Genomic DNA, 19,042 nt, shown 5'->3' on the forward strand with positions numbered 1-19,042 from the left:
TAAAAACCAACAGGGTGACCGCCCAAATGAACCACAAGCCTTCACCACATCCCAACAGCACCCAGTAATCTAGGAAAGCAGGGAACGTACCCCCAACTACAGATAACAAACTGGTTAACCCACAGTATGACAGGAAAACACAACAAATGGTTGATAACACTGTGCTGGAAAGGAGGGAGGTTTTAGCGGGTTTGAAAAGTCTCTCACCTGGATCCTGGGGGAAAGAGAGGCACTGATTGGTGCAAGATGTTAGGTGAGAGCTGTAGCCAATGGGAAGGCACAGATCCGCCAGCCATGCACTATAAAAGCAATCCACAGCAGAATAGGAGTGAGAGGAACAGAGGTAGAAGCAATGAGTGGAGCAGGGGTAGTGGCAGTAAGAGGAGCAGTAGTATTAGCAGTGAGAAGGGCAGTGTTAGCATTGAGAGGAGCACTGGTAGTAGCAGTGAGAGGAGCAGTGGTATTAGCAGTGAGAAGGGCAGTGTTATTAGCAGTGAGAGGAGCACTGGTAGTAGCAGTGAGAGGAGCAGTGGTATTAGCAGTGAGATGGGCAGTGTTATTAGCAGTGAGAGGAGCACTGGTAGTAGCAGTGAGAGGGGCAGTGGTATTAGCAGTGAGATGGCAGTGTTATTAGCAGTGAGAGGAGCAGTGGTAGTATTAGTGAGAGGAGCAGTTGTAGTAGAAACGAGAGGAACAGTGTTAGTAGTGTTAGTGTGTAGAGGGGAGAGCATCAGTAGTGTGGAGAAGGGAGAGTGCTACTGTGAAGAAGGTAGAGTGGTAGCAGTGGGAGGAGAGTAATGGTAAATGTGGGAGGAGCAGTAGTCATGTAGGAGGATGAGTAGTCATATGGTAGGAGTGGTAGCAGTAGAGTGGGAGGAGACAGAGGAGTTACCGTCCATCAAAGGGTGGATCAGGAGGAAGGAGATAAAGAAATAGAAGAGAGACAAAGGAGATAGCCGTGGGTAGGAGAGAAGGTGGGTGGAGTTGGATGAGCAAGGGAAGGAGTATGAAGGAGATATAGAGAGATGGAAGATCACACACACAGTTAGAAACTCCCTGAGGGCGTTAGTCAGCCAGGACACAGGGCGCCATATAAATTTAGACCAGCAGTGGACAGTATGGGTTACTTCGCAGTAGTACTAATCAGGGTTATGAATGCCTGGGCTAGGGTGGAAATCCCACGGGAGGAACAGCCCTAGCATCAATTCCCAATACCCCTTTTCCAGCCGGTGCGGCTGACCAAACAAATTAAACTATCATCATTGCTCCAAGGAACTATCCACACTCTTCGATTTATTTGTAATAAAACCTTTGAACCGTTCTTTCAAGTGCACGAGTTATTAAGGCCATCTGTGACACAGTGTAGAAAAGAGAAGCGTTCCTTAGACAAACGAGGCCCTCTTAAAATGGCAAGAAAAAGATGGCAAGAAAAAATAACATGGTATGTTACAATTTGTTTAAATCATCTGCATGTCTACATGCTGTCACCAGTGCTTAATGTGTGGGTTGTTTGCCAAGGCTGACCCTGGGAACATATTTCTGAACACCAGCACTCATTGTCCCAGGATCAGTTGAATTATGGTGTGGTGTTTTGGCAACTTTTTTAAAATTATGTCATAGCTGCAGACTGTCACTGACACTGTTATTCTAGTTATCAAGTTTCCTGAATATCAGTAAGCCTGAATGTGGCATTTCTGGGCGGTCGTTCTGATCATGCCCATGGCTCTCCAGTCAGGCTACAGGACATCAGCACCCTTTTTCTACTGCAATATCTGGCAGCAGTGCCACAGCAGGGTGGGTGGCTATGGTGTGTGATGCGGTACCAGGTGCAGCTCACTAGTTCATTGAGCAACAAGCACATGCATATGTGCCAATGTCAGTATGATGCTAGCTTTACTGCGAGCGTGGCCTGCAGCAATGCGCAAGTTTGGGCTAGCCCGCCTTCTCCCTAAATGTTAACATACACTGACACATGTCTGCAATTGGTGCTGCACAGTCGCCACTGCTTTTAGTGGGGATGAGGGTCATCCTGTGCGGGGAGAAAATACCACTGCCAAGGGGGAGTGCCTGTAGTGAGTGCCGACCTACAGAAGAAGACCTTGCTGAGTTGTTTGACAAGGTCAGTAATGTTTTTTCCGCATTTGTCTGTTGTATCCTGGCTCCGCGGCTCTGCGCGCGGGGAGACGGGATGATGTAATGCAGGGCCGCGCGGCCCGTGTGTCGCAGCTCCGGCAGGAGCAAAAGAAATGCACGGCACACAGGTTGCTGGTCTACCCAGAACTGCCTTCCCGTGCTCGGGGGCGGGGCTTTCATTAACGCACCATGCGTCACCGCTTAGCGGGACGCAGGGCAGATGTAACATTCCTCCTTTATTTCAAATGAGGTTAACATCAAACAACAACATGTCGTGAGCTATGATTCAAACAATTTAAACTACTAGACATACAGGGATCCTCCTTAATTACAGTCTACAGGAGGCTGGCTACCACACATAGACTTTGAGCCTGGCGGGCGGTCTAGTGGTAGTTCTTAAGCTATATCGCCCGCCTCTGGGCTGATCCCCACTGTCTCACTGGGTGTCTCACCTTCCATGTCCGGCTCACCCAAGTCCGGCTCGCTCCACTGCTCCCACGTCCTGTTGCCCACTTCTACCTCGTCCTGGAGGTGAGAGGGGTCTCCTTTGTTCGACTGGGCTTCTTCATCTTCTTGGTGGCCTTCGCCATCAGTCCACAGGTTGCGTGGCACCGCCTTGAACCATGACGCATTTCGTGTCACCTGTCGGCGTCCTCTCGTTACTGTCACCGGTCCCTTTTTTCCCACTGACGGTCCATGGGAGCTCTTCGTATCTGGTGTCCAGTTTTGACCTTGTAGGGTTTCGCAGCATGACCACCTGGTCGCCCACCTTGTGGTCGGACAGCCTTGACCTTCTCTTGGCACTCATGTGTGTGTTGGCACTCATTCTCCTTCTCTCAGTGCGCTCCTTGTCGATTTCGTCCGGGATCCTGCTGGGGCGATGTGGGATCGAGGACTTTATTACGGTGCCATACATGAGGTCGGCTGGCGGGACACCCGTCGTGCTGTGAGGGGTGAACCGGTAGTTCCGCAGAAACCGGTAGAGGTCCATTTTCCACGGGCTGGCATTTGCCTTTGACACTCTCAGCACTTTGTTAAGGGTCCTCATGAACCGTTCCACATCGCCGCTCGCCTGGGGCCATCTCGGCATGATGTGATGGTACTTAATGTTTAGTTTGTGCAGGTATTGTTTGAATTCTTCCCCTTGAAAAGGGGGACCATTGTCGCTCTTGATGGTGGTGGGTAGACCATGTGTTGCGAACATCTTCTCCATGGCAGGGATAACCCCCTCCGCTGCTGTGGATTCCACTATCTCGACCTTGGGGTATCAGGAGTGATAGTCGATGGCCACTAGAAGGTAGAGGCCTTCTTGTAGCGTGCAGAAGTCGATGCTGATGGCATCCCACCAGCCACGACCACGTTCCGCTGACTGAATGGGTTCTGTTTCTGGCGGAGCTCCGGTTATCTGGCAGGGTAGGCAGGTGTTTATCAGTCTTTCGACTTTCTCGTCGTTCTGTAGGAACCACACCCGGTGCCTGATTCGAGCTTTGGTCCGAGCCATCCCTTGGTGTCCTTCGTGGGCCAATGCCACTATTCTGTCCTGGATGCTCGGTGGGATGACGTGGGAATATCCCCGAGAGAAACGCCTTCGCTTCCACTGTCCTGTTGTGGGTGTTCTTCATGAAGGACTTCCAGTCGCCTGAGATGATGGCGTCCTTCACCAGGTTGCAACATGGGTCCTTGTGGGTCTCTGACTCAATGTCCTCGATGCTGATGGCCTTTGGCCTCATGGCCTGCACTACCTGGCATATGTGCTCCTCGGTCTCTTCGGCTACTTGAACTTCTTGTGGGGTTGACGCTCGAGGGTGCCATGAGAGGAAGTCCGCCGGGTTTCCACTTCCCGGCTGGTAGGCCATTTCAAAATTGTACTGCGGGACGCAGGGCGGATGTAACATTGTCCATCACTATGAAGAAAGCAGTTTTACTATTTATTTCTGTGAACGGACAGTCAAAATGTTCTACTTGCCACATATAGATTGAGAGGAAAATGTTAACAATGATTATGTGTTTAAAGAATCAGTTAAACATAAGGGCTAGATTACCGAAACTTTGCACCAGTGCAAGTTCAAGTTGCCCTAATGAAAAAGATACATTTTCACTGCATTTTTGTACTAGGGAAAAATGTGCCCCAGTGCTAATAGCACTCAGGCAAACTTTGCTCTGGTGCAAAAATGCATCGAAAATGTATCTTTTTCGCATTGAGGCACTTTTTGCCCTGTTGGTTATAACATGCTAAAGTGCAGTTGCCATGATTTTCGAAAATGTCCCAGTGTTTTTAGAAATCAGGGAAACTTTGCCCTACTGCTAATAAGGTGCAACTTTGCACTTGCACCAATGCAAAGTTTTGGTAATCTGGCCCAGGATTCTAATATCAATGTGTCATCTCGTGATTATATAAAACTGCATTTCACAAATAAGCTGTCAAAATACCGTCCCTCCTTTGCTTGATCTATGCTCTCTTCCTTCATTTTAAAAGAGCAACTCGATCTGTGTCTTTCGGTCTGAAACTAATCAAAGGCACCATCCCTAAAGGTGGACATGTTTTAAAATACTGCTTTGAAGTCGTGAAACAATTTACAAAAAAAATCAAAAGTCAAATCCATAATATTTGTATAGCCTCCAACATTTTCTATCAAATACAAATGTCGCAATCAAGTCCATTCATTCCGTTTCCTGGCACACCCTGGATTTCGGTAACTCCCACCGAAGTCCAAAGTGTTGTGGCCACTCAAATTTGCCTCTGGATTAGATATTTTGTAACACCAACAGTATTGATCTAAAGATCGGGGGGGGGGGGGTGGGGGGTGGGAGGGGTTCACTTCTTGATTTGGCATATAGAGTTTTTGCACTTGTGTATTAAGAACAAGGTCATCATCGTTAACAGTTTTGGGTCGGTATTACCTAAACTTTGCACTGGGCAGATGTAATTAGCACTGTGGCACACATACACCCATTGCAAAAAACATTCTTTCAAAGCAGTTGAGAAGGCCTAGGACTCGAGCACTGCCCTGGTGCAAAAATGCATTGAAAGAAAATGTTTTTTGCAATAGAGCAAAAATGTACTACGTGTACTTGCACGGATGTAAAGTCTATGTCACACAACTCTTGGGGGCCCATTAGAGAAACTATACACCAATGTAAGTGCAACATAGCTCTGGGGTAAACATTGCCCTTCTGCACAAAAGATATGCAATCAATTAATTTTGAAATCAGGCAAAAGTTTGCCCTAGTTCTATTACTCGCATAACTATTGCCCAGATACAAAAATAATGTGTTGTTTGCTGAAGGGAAATTTTTACTCTAATGCGAATACAGAGAAGCATTGCACTTGAAACAGAGCAAAGATTCTGTCATTATGCCTTGTGGCCCACAGGCTGGCAACTCAATAGACTCTCGTTCCAGCAGAGCAGAGACATGGCTCTCAACTTAGCCAAGCCCTGTAACTCCGTTTCAGGGTGGGTCTGTGGCTCAGTGGACTAATGCATCCACTACAGGGGCCTGTGTTTGACCTCATCGTCACAGGTTCAAACCCCTGCAGGTCTACTCAGCCCTTCATCCTTCCAAGGTCGATAAAATGAGTACCATTAAGTTGGGAAACAATAAACATCTGTTATAAGCGCCAAGATGCCTCTTTGGGGGTGACTGTGCGCTTTACAAATACGCCTGTTATGTTATGAAAAGACTTAAAATACACAGTGACTGTCAGGGTGTAGATACGCATCGAATGCTTTGGACTTCAATATGTTTTTCTCAGAAATGCAGTTTATCAACTATGTCATTGGATAAACTGCCCTTGTATCAATGTGGCGTGTGCATTTTGAATCCTTGATAAACCATAAGGGCCTCATTCTGAGTATGGTAGTAAAAGTAAACACATTCTGCTCCAGCCACAGTCTCACAACACATGACCAGGCCGACCTGATACGATGCCAAGCCCCAAGGACCAGAGAAGCTCTGGGGTTTCACGTCTGGGACACAGACTGCAACAATGAAGTGACAATTGGACACCAACAGCGATGGGAAAGACAAGCACACCAGCTAATAGTCAGACCTGTCCATTTTACGCAAACTGACACATAGTCATACTTTGTTGCCAGCACCAGGTACACCGCGAGCTGGGATCAAAGATGGTCCCTGGCTTGGGGGCACGTGGGTGGACCAATCAGAATACGAGGGGCTCACCATTGACGCCACTATATTGTATCCAATTACTAATTGTCCCCTTGTAACAATTCTCTTGTAGAAATTATTAGGGACGGCCCAAGCGTACCACCTGACCCTTTCTCCACCACTAACATTTTCCTCTATATGGGCCTATACTGACCCTACCACTTGGGGAGCAAACCTGAGATGGGGTTAGGTTTTGTGGCTTGCTCTCCCAGTTGACGCACGTAGTCGTGTCATACAGCTAGAAAAAGGGCCTGCGAGCCCACCACGAACTAGAGGTCTCCTGGATGCCTGTGATCTGAGAGCTTGTCCCTGCCTGTTTTGTGTAATAAACAGCAGTAATTCTTTGCTCTTATGTGTGTGTCATACTCCTTTGGGACGCAGGAGGAGTTGGGGCCTCCCCAACCCCGGAGGTCCGCGGATGGCCCTGCCGACCCCCTGGAAATTACCCCGACAAGTTGGAGGCATTGCTGAGATCTGCTGAGATTGAGGGAGATCACAGAGAGGCCGCTTGCGTCGAGGTGGCCCGGCAACGCGGCCACCAATGCCATTTCCCCCTTTGGAGGACTAAAGGTCCATCGCGGAACTGCGAGAAAACAGGGCAGCGCAATCCGGAGATTGGCTGTCGGGAGCCAACTTCAGAAGTATCCCGCCCGCGGTTGGCGAGTGTCCAGGTGTGGTCCAGACAAGGGAAGGTGGCAAGCTGATTGGGAGGGGTGCCCACAGTCGAGCGGCACCGGCAGGCGAGAGCCCGATGTGAGTAAGGCACACACAACCAGCAATGCAATGTTGTGCGGGAGGTGAGAGGTGTTGTAATTACCCCAATTTACGGGGCCAGGTAACGGTGGTATTGAGAAAGTGAAGTTTATAAAAATATCTATGTATTATGGGATAGGGGCAGGGTACAGGGCCAGCACCTTAACAACAGCACTCCAGCATATCTGTGCAACACTAATACCACACAGAGATAAAATAGTAAAGTTCAGTATTGAATGGACGCAAGGGACAGATAACAAAATAAGGATACCATTGCCGGGGGCGTGGCCAAGGAGCCATGGAGTAGGACGTGACTTCGTGTGTCTCCCATCGATCCTACATCATCCTGTCGTGCACCGAAGATGCAGCCAGTCAAACGTGAAGAAAATGAAGCCAACTGCGTGGGAAAACATAAGGAACAGGATGACTGCATTCCCTTGAGAATCTGCGGAGAGAAACCACTGGAAAATAAGAAAAGAGAAAAGAGCGAGCATTTCGAGGAGCGGCGGACAAAATTGCCCCTGCGGCATAACAAAAGAAAGGCAGGGTACCATGGACACAACAGAGCTGGACGGCGCTGAGAACAAGATGGGTGCACTACTGGTGTTTGCAAGTGCAGAGAGTCACTAATTCAGGAATCGCCGACAAACAGAAGAATACGGGGCGATCTGAGCCCTGGCAGCGAGGCGGGCACTGTGCTGAAGTGACCCCCCCCTCCCATAGCGTGGCAAGGCTGGTCAGAGACCCACAGCAATCATGGCAGTTACTGCCACCGGAGCGAACCCGGGAGCTGCACGCCGCCAGCGCGCATTACTGCTCGTGTAACTGACACGCAGGCCGCGGCAGCAGCCGTGGCTGAGGAACGCTGCTCGCGTTCAGAACGAAGGACCACAACAAGTATCAAAGGCCAGGGAACAATACATTGTATATACACTAACGGAGCTATGATAAAGGAGGAAGTGGGACAGTGAGAGCTGGAAGAAAGGGTGAACTTGACAACGCAGTTGAAAAGGCAGCACCTAAGTGAGGTGTGGAGCCTGATCATTCACTGGGGAAGACAGCGCATGGTTTAAGGACTATAACGAAGAGGCGCACAGTGCCCCAAAGACGTAGTGTGCGATATTGACAAAAAACTGGAAGAGCCCTGATACAAAAGGGATGGGGAGATTGCCTTTATGGGCTGCTGCAATGACCAAATGCAACCGATCACAGCCTGGGCACCAAGTAAGGCTGAAATTGATCGAACTTTAGCCATCCCCAGCACGAGGAAGAGAAGTTGAATCCCTGATACAAAGTAGCAGGGAGGGAGGCGCAGCACTTCCAACATCAGGCAAAGGACGAGCAGTGACACTCTGTCACGCTGCACCAGGGAAGCATGGTCGGAGGATTGTATCAAAGAGGCGGCCAACATTCGGAGGACTTCATGCATAATATAAACATGGACTAGAAGGGACCCGGCACAAGCAAGGCAGTGGAGATTACCTTCTCTGCATTGCTACAATCTTTATATATAGCTGAGAACAGCCCGCGCCCCGAATAAGGTTGAAACTGACCGAACACTGGCACTCCCAGGCGCAAGAAAGAAATGCTAAGGCTCCGATACAAGGCAGCAGTGGGGGAGACACTGACAAGTGTGGTAGCCCCCGAATATGCACGGAATTTGACGTGTGCATGAGAGTGAGATTGTTATTAAGCAAGGGCCTTTGCTTAGGAAATACATCGGACAAAACAAATGAATGAGGAGAGCACACTCCCAGTGAATGGTGGAATGAAGACACACTGCAGTAAGGCGAAAGGGATCACAACGAAGGTGTCCTGAGATCTTGAAGCTGATACAGGCCAGAGAGACCAGGTAACAGCTCGGGGATCATAACAGCGCACAGACACAGCATTGAGCCTGCGCACGGCAAATACCACATGATCAAATAATGCCAGGAGGATGAAGGAGAAAGCGGGAGCGCACTACCAGATCTTACCTGGATGCAAGATACCTCAGGACAAGACGCAAAGTGCACGCTACTGCATGCTGGCATCTGAACATCACGCTCCCGCGCAGCAGGCTGGGCCCCGACCCGCAACAGAACCACGTTGGACCCACGGGCCCAAGGACACACATGTGAGGAGGGTGACCGAACCAGAGCCGGGACAACACGGAGAAGTGAAAGAGCGGTAGCCAAAAACGTGGGAGGATGCAATCCATCCGCATAACGGGCGGCTTGTCCCGTAGTGACAATCACCGGAGATTCCCAGCCCCCTGGAGAGTAGATCCGAAAGCATCGCAACAGCAGGAAACAAACACCTAGCTGCGCCCCAGGGGTTTGGAACTTGTGTGAATATAGGCACCAAGATGACATCCAAACTTCGCAAATCCAGAGGGAGGCAGTCCACATTGGAGGACTTCACCAAAACCCCACAACAGATAGAGGGGGCAAGACCTAAAGACAAAAACCTGCAGGTGGATGCGACCCCAACGTGAGATGACCGGCAGATCTTGGAAGCAATTGCGGACCTAAAGGCTACGTGAGAGAGCAAGCTGGAAGCAGCCACAGCTGAACTTAAAGCAGCACTGGAGCTCAAAGTGGGCGCAGTACAGGCGGAAGTCAATCTACTCAGAGAGGATGTACGGAAAATAGCAGAACGCACAGATGAGCTGGAGAATGAAGTTACCACAAACACGACAGCTCGAACATCTCATGCCTCGGAGATTCATATCCTGAAACAACAGGTCAGCAACATAGAGAACAGAGCGGAGGAGGCTGAAGGGCGCACCCGGAGGAACAATATACGTATAGTAGGCCTTCCAGATGGGGAAGAGGGCCCTAATCCGATAGACTATGTTGAAAACATGCTGTTGCAGGAAATAGGGGGTGGGGCCCTTACGCAAGGATTTGCGGTGGAGAGAGCACATAGAGCGCTCACAAGGAGACCTGCCCCAGGAGTCCCCGCCGAGGCCAATAATTGCCAAGATATTGAACTCCCGAGATAGAGAGAAGATAATGGAATACTTCCAGAAAGGGGGCACCATACAGAGAGCATCTGCGAACATCTCGGCATACCCTGATTATACTCTCCAAGTACAGAGACGGCGACTGAATTATGGCACAGTGAAGAGGAGATTGCGAGATGCGGGCTTACGATATATGCTGATGTATCCAGCAAAGCTGAAAGTGTTCCATAAAAACAAAGCACTGTTCTTTGAGACTCCGGAAGATGCAACAGAATGGCTGGATACCCAGAATTGTCCGGAAGGAGCGGAAAGTCAGAAAAAGGACGGCACGGACGAGTGAAGCCTGATTCTGAGATCGAGGTGCTGTATATGCTGTGACTTTGGGACTTGATTATAAGATAGAGTAGGATTGTGTGGAACTCAAGGGGCGATAGATTAAGAATGTAGCACGGAAGGTGCACGGCATGGTGCGTGAGATAACAGGAGACGCATGGAAGCACTCTTAAACCCGAATAGTTAGGAAAGTTAGGCTGCCGGTAGGGTGGCAACCCCCTGCTGTGTCCTAGTATCGGCATTGCCGAAGAGGTACTAAATGCGGGTAGGCCTGAGATCCAGGGATGGAGCTGGGCACCAGTTGGGGCTGGGGAGGCTGGGGGAAGGGTAGGGAGGGGGGGTGTTGGGGAGTTTGTAGAAAAGGAGGGGGCGGGGGGAGTTAAAGTTTGGGAAAGAGCCTACAGCCATGGGGATTCACGCGAGGAGGGGCGGGAAGTCATCGGATAATGGGGGACCTCAAAGTGCTAACTTGGAATGTTAGGGGGCTCAATAGTTACCTGAAACGGAATAAAGTTATGATGTACCTGCGCAGACAGAAAATAGACATAGCCCTGATACAAGAGACACACCTTACAAAAGAGAAACTAGAGATTATTCAGAAGAAATGGAAGGGGACGGTGGTTGGCATGACATATTCGGCTTATGCTAAAGGGGTGATCATATAGGTGGCACCACATGTTCCGTTCCAGTTATTACAGTCCACGGTGGAAGCAGCTGGGAGGATGGTTGCGGTGAGAGGGTTGGTGGAAAATAAAGAAATATGTATCATAAATACTTACGCCCCGAATCAGGACACAGATGCATACTTTAGGACCCTGTATACCAAAATGAGCATGTACCTGGGGGAGGCGGTGATCTGGGGGGTGACTTTAACTGTACGCTAAACTCGAGAGTATATAGATCGGATAACAAAATAGACAAACCTTCCCCGGCAGCCAGGGTACTGCAGTCATTGTTAAAGGAATTTGGGTTTGAGGACATTTGGAGGATGCGCCATCTGCAAGACAGACAGTACTCACATTACACGGCTCCACAAAACGTGCAAACTAGGCTAGATTACATGTTTGTCACGCAAGAGCTGATGGTAGAAATAGTACAGATTGAATACAGGGCGAGGGTCTTGTCAGACCACTCGCCGCTGACCCTCACATGGCAATACAGACCCCCAAGAGCAAGGATACCGACATGGCGCCTCAGAGCTGAGGCGTTAAAAGGTGTAATGTTCAGCGAGGACTTGAGGTAAGAGCTAGTCAGTTACTTTGAGATCAACACCGGTAGCGTAGAGTTCGCAGGTACGCTCTGGGAAGCCTTTAAATTGGTAGTGAGGGGGGGAGCTATAGCTAAAACCAAAGGATTGCAAGGAGGGATACTAACAGCACTGCAGGAAGTGGAAAGGGAGCTGGAGAAAATGATGAGAACTGAGGCCAACACTAAAGAGGACACTGAAACCATAAGCAGGCTTCAACAGGAATGTGCGGGACACTGGGAGAGATTATGTAACCTAAATTGCAAGAGATACGTGGAAAGGCAACACGCGGGAGGAGATACACCAGGTAGGGTGTTAGCATGCTTATACAAAAGTGAGACCCCTAGACCAATAATCAGGGCAATAGAGAAGGAAGATGGGCAGGTAGTGGACACCCAAGAGGGCGTGAATAAAGAATTCCTAAAGTACTATCAACGATTGTATGGGGATGAAGGGGGAAGCGACCACAGGGACATAAGGGAAACACTGGAAGACATAGGTATGCCAAGAATTAGTGCGGCGGAGGAAGCGGACCTAGATGCCCCGATAACCCTGGAAGAACTAGAGGAGGTAGTGGTGCAGCTACCCACTTGCAAGACCCTGGGGGCTGATGGTCTCCCTAGTGAATTTTATAAACTGTATAGTGAGGAGGTGCTCCCCCCGCTTCTGGCCATGTTGAATGAGGCATATGAAATAAGAAGATTGCCGGAGTCCCTGAGAGAGGCTGTTATAATACCACTCCCCAAACCCAATAAGCCAGGCAAAGATTGCAGATCATTTAGAACGTTGTCGATGCTTAATCAGGATAGTAAAATGCTCACGGCGGTACTGACAAACAGGATGAAACAGATTATTGACAAACTAATACACCCTGACCAGACCGGTTACGTCCCACATAGAAATATAACTAACAACCTCAGGCGACTACATCGAGTGATAGAACACACAAAAGGGGAAACCTCGGAAATTGCAATTGTACCACTAGATGCAATAAAAGCATTTGACTTAGTTAAATGGCCATGGCTGATGGCAGCCCTGTCCAGTTATGGGATAGGACATGGGTACCTTAAATGGGTCAGATTGCTGTACAGCGTGCCATTGGCCAGGGTTAAAATGGGAGCGATAATATCGGAAAGATGGCAACTTAGCAGAGGTACCCGACAAGGATGCCTGTGGTCCCCCATGCTGTATATACTAGCGCTGTAGCCCCTGGCGATATACTTAAGGCAACAGTGTGACATGATAGGGATAAACATAAGGGGAGAACCGCACCTGATTTCCTTGTACGCTGACGATATGATGCTGTATTTACAATACCCAGAAGAAAATCTCCAATATGTTCTGGAAGTGATGGAACGATTTGCGGTGCTGTCAGGTATAGCGGTGAACCCCGTAAAATCATGCATATTCCCCATGGGTAGATACGTCGGTATTCCATGGGAGAAATTGCCAGTCTTACAAATACCGTGGGAGGTTAATACATTTAGGTACCTTGGGATAGACATCTACTATACGGTAGAGGAAGAGCACCAGCATAACACAGAGAAGGCGGTCAAGGGCATCGAAAGTAGCATGACATTTTGGGTAAAGCTCTCTCTGGCGATGATGGGAAGAGGGGCAATGTTGAAAATGGTGGTCCTACCCAGATTATTGCATTATTTTGGGAATATACCATATTTGATATTGAGGTGATTCTTTGACAAGGTGCACAGCATGTGTAGGGGATTCCTCTGGCATGGGACAAGGAGCAGGGTAGCCCTTTGGAAACTGCAAAATACATATGATAAGGGGGGTATAAACTTGCCAAACTTCGAAATTTATTACCTAGCGAGCCAGCTGCAATATGTGGCAAAATGGCTATCAGAAAACCCAACCCCAGAATGTAAGTTGTTCAGACAGGATTGTGCCCAGTACTTCTTGAAGGAAATCATATGGCTGTCCAAACCAGACAAGAAAGAGCGCCCAAAGATGTTGACATTGGGGTGGAAAATATGGCGCAAGGCCTGACAGAGAATGGAAAATCCGACCCCGTGTTCCCCGCAGGTGCCACTGGTCGTGCTGGCGGGGAAAGAGGTGCAGTTAATGAAGATAATTAGGAAACACTGGGAACCGGTGGGGATAGCGACAATAGGTGATATTTGGCAAGAAGGGGAGATAAAGGAATTCGGGATGCTGGTGGAGGAAATGGGGCTACATACAGGGCGATATATTACATATCACAGGGTGGTCCAGCGAATTAAAGAAAAATGTCCAGAAACAGTATTGGAAGGACAACCAGATACCGCTATAGAAATGATTTATGATAAAGCAGAGGGAGGACACAAAATATCCAGGCTATATGAGCTGGTTATGTCTAAAGTGGGTAGGGAAGTGTTCCAACTATGACAAGACTGGGAGGAGGAGGTGGGTACCCCGATGAGTGATGGAATGTGGGAGCGGGCTCAAGGATACCATAAGAAAGTGTCAAGGAATGTGAGGCTGCGGCAAATACAGCTATATATAACTCACAGGGCTTATATAACACCCCAGAGCATAGCTAAATTTAGCAATGCAGTAAAGCAAACATGCCCCAAATGCGGCAAGGAAAATGCTGGGATGACGCATATGTTCTGGGCGTGCCCAGAAATTGAGACATTTTGGGGAGAAATAGCACACAGATTGGAGGAAAAGGGGATTAAGACAACTGTTGAGATAGCATGGGCATGTCTGCTTGGGGCTTTCCCAAGACCACGTAAACTTAAACATGTAAGCAAACTAAAAGACTTGGTGTATATACTGGTGAAGCATAGGATCCCCATGGGATGGAAGAGGGTTCACAGACCTAGGATTGAAATATGGTGGAAAGACCTCTAGAAATGGGTGGAAGCCGAAACCGCAGTATGGCAAGATGCTAGTAACGGGGGGGGGGGAGAAGCAGAAACCCTAACAAGCTGGAGACACCTAATAGCCACACTATTTGGGCCCACGCAGGACTGGTCAAGTGACCAGGATCTGGAGGAGAACAAAAGAAAGGAAATACATTTGCAAACTGCAGAAGTAGATCGCGAAGAGATGTAGGCTCGGGGGGCGGGAGGGAAAGGGAAAAGCAGGCAACAACAATTGTGTTGTATAACATTGAATATATTGTAATATGTACTGCAAGTTTGGTTATTGTTTGTTGACATAAAATTAATAAAGAAAATTAAAAAAAGAAAAGAATACCATGGCCGCCCAGCGGCAGTTTGACATGTGCACCCAACATTCACTGCTAGCGTATCTACATAACACATATAAGGGGAAGAAGTTAGCAAGCCACCTAGAAGTTTTCGACTTCTGGAAAATGTTTCAGGGGTGGGCACCAGGGGTACCAGGGATGTTCACCGTGCATGGAGTATAGGAGGAGAAGGTGAGCAGAGAGGGCGAGTGCAGCGTGCCCCAAGCTCCTCCCAATGCCGAGGAAAGTGACGAAGAATCAGAAGAATCATACCCAGTTGCAGAGGTAAAAAAGGAAGGTGAGGGAGAGACGCCCATAACTAAAGAAGTAAAGAAAGAAACAGAAGGGCTGTATTCATTGAGAGTGTTGAGAGAAGCAACACGATCACAGTTAACAGCAGCTGAGGGATACTCCAACCCTACATACAGCTCACAGCCATATGCACCAGCAGACAGCCACCAAAAGGGGGTGGGTGCGAGGAGTGCAGCAGATACAAAACCAACACAGGTAAGCATTGGGGGCGTAAAAAAGGCACAAATAGATTTAGCAAGTATAGGGCCAGACAAATGGATAGCAGCGCAGGTGTAACTGAAGCTTCGAGGGACGTTAACAGGGGAAATGGATGAAGCAGTAAAGAAGGTAGGTAAGGAAAAGACAGAGCACGCACAGAGAAAGTGCAAGGTAAATACAAGGGAGGAGGGAAGAAGGACACAGGAAGAAGAGGAAGTGCTGGAGACGAAATTAGCAGAGCTGAGGGAAGCGCAGAGCGTGTTGATTAGACAGCTCGAGCAGGAAGAGCGGGAAAGAACGGTGAAGAGGAAGGAAGGTAAGGAGGACAAGGGGGGATTAAAACAGCAAGAGGAAGAATGAAGGAAACGAGAAGAGGACCGCATAAGGAGGATTGCAGAAAGAGTGGCATGCGGGGTGTCAGGAGGAAAGAAGAAGAATGAGAAGAAAATGACAGGGAGATGGGATTATGGAGGAAGAAGATTATATCGGAGGGCGCACGAAAGTAAGAGGAAGGGAGAATTATAGAAAGTATGCTGCAAGGAAGGGCAGAATATGGAGCAACAATGAGGAAGAGGCAAGGGTATAAGAACAGGTAAGCAACGCAATAATGAATGAACTCTCCAGGGCAAGAGCGGAGGTAGGTGATGAAGGGAACAAGCAAAGCAACACAGCACTAAGAGAGACATGCAAGGAACATGGGGCCCAGACATACGTGTGTGGCAATAAGAAGATAACGTTAACACCGGCACAGGGGGGCACGGAGCAGACAGGTGAATACACAGATATAGACTTAGAGACTGTAACAGTGGGGGGAAAATGCCCAAGCACAGGGTTGACATTTTTAGATGGATTTTGCAGTGAGGAGGAAGAATGATCTTGCGGAGGACGGAGTGATGGAAGTAGGGAGGGGCTAAGCAAATGATACACAACACGCACAGACTGCGGGTCATCGTGGGAATGTGAGACACGAGAAGAAGAAAACACAGGGATGGAGAGCAAAAGACAACAAGGAGAAAGAACACCACGGCCACTAACACCGCCAGCACAGCACACGCCATATGTAAATAGACTCAGAGACCTCCCAGGATGCAGAATGGAAGAATCAGCTACTGCACACAAGAAGGGTCAAGTAGGTCAACAAAGAAGACATAAGAGCATAGGAGATGATAGAGTAACACAACACATTACTGACTTTATTGAAGAACTTTCTGACATGGAAGAGGAGAATGCACACATCTCCGCACAGACGAACTCCAGGGCAGGTAAAGGAGTACACGCTGACGCCATTACTAGAGAGGGGGTGAGCCAGGCCACAATATGTCGCATGGAAACATGCAGACAAGGAAAACATTAAATGCAGGCTTCCATCTTTGAGTGGAGGGGCCTGGAAGTGGATATATGAAATGGAAAAACAAACTGCAGGCCAAAAACTAGCAGTGGGCGATGTCAAGGGGTTGTTAATTTCCATACTGGGTGACGCAGCAGATGACATTTGGAAGAGGGCGGAATTCCCAGGGGTGACAATAAGTGACACGTCACATGATGGGGCGCCATTTGCAAATTGCAGACACGCGCTATGGCAGGCACTGAGGGTGCAATATCCAGACACTTCAGACATAGGGGCAATAGCGTCACGCAAAAAGTGTGAGAATGAAGATCCTGTTGATTACATCCAGGAAATTCAGGAGAAGTGGCGCCTGGAAACGCGGGAACCGTTGGACAAAACACTAGCGATTCTTTACCACATACTGATACAGGGCCTCCCAGAACAAGTACAGAGACAATTAAAGAAATTGGTAGGAATGGAAGCAAAGGCAAGCCCAGAGATACAGCTGACAATAGTACACCATTGTATGGTATGGCAAGAAAAGATGAAACAGAAAGAGGAAGACAGAAAGGCAGAGGAGGCAAAATTCGTCCAAAAGAAGCTGTCCAAATATGCCATGGAAGGTGCGCTAATCACAGGCCCGCCCAGGTCACTCCGGCACCAGACACTACACAACAGCAACAACAACAAACAGCATCACTACAGCAAGCACAAATGATGACACAGCAAAAGACACCACCTACGCCATACACAGCCCAACACCAGTACACCACACACACGGGGGGTGGATACAAGCAAATGGGAAATGGTTACACAAACAACTACAGGGGGAGGGGTGGGCCAGCAAGAGGGAGTATTGGGAATACCAACGCTGATGAATCCAGCCTGTTTAACTTCACCAAAGTTTCTATTCCTGAAGTGGAAAGAATTATTTTGTCCCTTAAACCCTCCAACTGTATGGGCGATCTCTGCCCTGCACAGCTCATCAAGGATGCGGCCCGAGACATATCACCTTTCATAACAAAACTTATCAACGCGTCCTTCACTACTGGGATCATCCCTACCAACCTTAAACAATCCTGGGTACTCCCACTCCTAAAAGAACCTACCCTTGACCCATCTACACCTACTAATTATTGGCCAATTACCACAGTGCCCTTCCTTCTAAAAATTCTGGACAAGGTAGCTTATATACAAACCCAAAAGCATCTGGAACTACACCACCTATTAGGAGCCAGACAAACAGGCTTCCGTCCCCAACATGGAACGGAGACAGCCCTCACCGATCTCAAGACCCAAGTTGATGAGCTTAGAGATAATGGCAAATCATCCCTACTCCTCCTCCTAGATCTCTCGGCTGCGTTTGACCTGGTCGACCACACTATTCTATACAACCACCTTGACACAGCAGCACACTTCTCTGACGACACTGTTACCTGGATTAAATCCTTCTTAAAGTGTAGATCAATGTGGGTCTTCTCGCCTCTAGCAGCTGCCGACCCCATAGCCATCACCTGCGGTGTGCCACAGGGATCCTGCGTCTCGCCCACACTCTACAACATTTTTACTAAGCCCCTTTTCGATGATCTGGATCATCTTGGTATCACCTACACTAACTATGCAGATGATACCCAGATCCTCCTCCCACTTTCAGGAGATTATGAAAAGGATTTGGCCTTGGTGAATAGAGTGTACATCATCATCCAGGCATGGATGGCCACGCATGGTCTATGCCTGAATGATGATAAAACCAAACTCATCATCCTGGGTACCACCCATAACCTAAAAAACTAGTATCTGACTATACCTCATTTATAATTGATGGCAATAGCATTAAAGTAGAACACGAGGTAAAAATACTAGGCTTTTATCTGGACTCAAACCTTTCATTTGCCAAACAGGTCAATTCTCTAGCGTCTTCCACGGCTTACACGTGCAAACATATTCGCACCAGCAAGCCATTTCTCTCTGACAGTAGCTGCACCACCCTGGCCAGAGCCCTCATCCTGTCTCGCCTGGTCTATTGCAATGCCCTCTATTTAGGATCAACTAATGCTACTACCAGAAGAATCCAAACATTATGAAACAATGCCCTTAGAGCGGCATTAGGCATTTCCAGAAGAGATCACATCTCTGAGAGCAGCCGACAGAACAACTGGCTCCCAACCAATGACAAAACCCTGTCGCCCACCCACAAATCTCTCAACAATGCTGCCCCCATCTACCTGGCTGCGAGATTCCATAAACAGACCTCCCTGATACCACCTAGATCAGCTAATAGAGATCGCCTTTACATACCAAGCTTCAAACGCTCCACAATTGGGGGCAACAGCTTCCCTGAAAGAAGCCAAATTGTGGAACTCCCTGCCTCCCACACTGAGAATAGACCAATCCTACCAAAACCTCAGATCCAACATCATCATGTGGCTG

The sequence above is a fragment of the Ambystoma mexicanum genome, chromosome 5p (assembly GCF_040938575.1).
Source record: "Ambystoma mexicanum isolate Mex_15411 chromosome 5p, UKY_AmexF1_1, whole genome shotgun sequence".
NCBI lineage: Eukaryota > Metazoa > Chordata > Amphibia > Caudata > Ambystomatidae > Ambystoma > Ambystoma mexicanum.